The sequence below is a fragment of the Arachis ipaensis genome, chromosome B3 (genome assembly GCF_059453495.1).
Source record: "Arachis ipaensis isolate K30076 ecotype BB chromosome B3, ASM5945349v1, whole genome shotgun sequence".
Taxonomy (NCBI): domain Eukaryota; kingdom Viridiplantae; phylum Streptophyta; class Magnoliopsida; order Fabales; family Fabaceae; genus Arachis; species Arachis ipaensis.
In genome coordinates this window covers 105,967,774-105,969,805 of record NC_142438.1, presented here as the reverse complement: position 1 = coordinate 105,969,805, position 2,032 = coordinate 105,967,774, and the positions used below count along the sequence as shown (strand labels likewise).

General features: G+C 42.4%; 1 non-coding gene across 1 annotated transcript; it reads right to left on the bottom strand.

Moving 5' to 3' along the window:
• Window positions 1-240: 240 nt before the first annotated feature.
• On the bottom strand, window positions 241-347 carry LOC148571925 (small nucleolar RNA R71). The gene has a single exon (XR_015908752.1). It is a non-coding gene; the product is annotated as a small nucleolar RNA R71 (small nucleolar RNA).
• Between the last annotated feature and the right edge of the window lie 1,685 nt (window positions 348-2,032).

Genomic DNA, 2,032 nt, shown 5'->3' with positions numbered 1-2,032 from the left:
TCGTTCGGAAGAAGTGTCCAAGAGGACCCCAATCAACATCTAACCACCTTCCTAAGAATATGTGACACAGTGAAGTCTAATGGTGTTCATCCTGACGCCTATAGACTGCTCTTATTTCCATTCTCACTCAAGGATAAGGCAGCCAAGTGGCTGGAGTCTTTCCCAAGGGAGAGCTTGACAATTTGGGAAGATGTGGTGAACAAATTCTTAGCAAGATTTTATCCTCCTCAACGAATCAATAGGCTGAGAGCTGAGGTCCAAACTTTCAGGCAACAAGATGGTGAGACTCTATATGAAGCATGGGAGAGGTTTAAAGACCTAACAAGGAGGTGCCTACCTGATATGTTCAATGAATGGGTGCAGCTGCACATTTTCTATGAAGGGCTCTCTTATGAGTCAAAGAAGGCCGTAGACCATTCATCCGGAGGATCTTTGAACAAGAAGAAGGCCATTGAGGAGGCCATAGATGTCATTGAAACAGTAGCAGAGAATGACTACTTCTATGCTTCCGAAAGAGGGAACACAAGAGGAGTAATGGAGCTAAACAATGTAGATGCTCTGCTGGCCCAAAACAAGCTCATTACCCAGCAGCTGGCTGACCTCACCAAGAAGATGGAGAGGAACCAAGTAGCAGCAATCTCCACTTCATCAACAACCCAAGAAGGAGTGAATGAAGAAGCAGAGGGTAGTCAGGAGCAAGCTAACTACATTGGGAATTCACCTAGGCAAAACCATGATTCATACTCCAAGACCTACAGCCCTGGATGGAGGAATCACCCAAACTTTGGGTGGGGAAATCAACAAGACCAAAGCCTTGACCAAAGACGCCCAAATCCAAACAATGCAGCCCACCAACACTTCACATCTAGACCATATCAACATCCCCATAATAACACCTCTCCACATTCATATCAAGTCCAGAATAACCCTCCTCAGCCAGACCTATCATCATTTGATGAAAGAATCTCAAGGATTGAGAATCTACTTGAAGGCATAGGCAAAGAGATTCAAGATAGTAAGGCGTTCCGAGAAGAGGTGATATCCAATATGCAGAATCAGGATGCTGCCATCAAGAAACTTGAAACACAAATTGGCTACTTATTCAAGCAAATTTCCAGCCACAACCTTCGCAGCAATACTAGCCCAACACAAAGGGAGGAGTGTGATAAACCACTATTTTATGATTTATATTGTGTTTAATTGTGTGGTTTTATCATGATCCTTACCCACTTATTCATTAAATTAGCATGCATTTAGATTTCCTTCCTGAATTTATTACATGTTTGAAAACTGCTTCCTAGAGACTTTAATTATTTACTTTTAATTCTCCTTTATTCCATTCGATGTCGTGATCTGTGTGTTGAGTGTTTCAGACTTTACAGGGCATAAATGAGTTAGAGATTGGAAAGGAAGCTAGCAAAAATGGAAGGAACACAAGAATTTGAGGAGATAACCAGCGAGAAGTGATGCGGTCGCATGGCTCACGCGACTGCGTGAAGGAGAGCAAATCGCAGTGACGCGGCCGCATGGCTCACGCGACCGCGCGGATTGGAAAAGCTCTGGCGACGCGGTAGCGTGGACGACGCGAACGCGTGGCGAGGAAAAGCATGAATGACGCGTCCGCATGGATGACGCGATCGCGTGACATGTGCGATCTGCATAATCTGCAGAATTCATTGGGGGCGATTTTGGACCTTATTTCGACCCAGTTTTCGGCCCGGAACAACAGACTAGAGTCAGAGAACATGCAGAAACAAATAACACATTCATTCAGAGAAAGTAATAGATCTAGTTTTTACTCCCTTAGTTTTTTCTCTCTAGCTTTTAGAATTTTAATTTTTAATTGGTCTTAGCATTGGAACATTGAGAAGAGTTATTCCCTCATCAAGACTTCGTCATTCTAGTTCGTTTTCTCAACTTGGTTTTATTCTTCCATGTTCCTTGTTTTGTTCAATTTTGTTATTTGAATACTTTTATGATTAATTAATGCAAGGATTATTTCTTTTTAATTCAATTTCAATTCCAATAATCA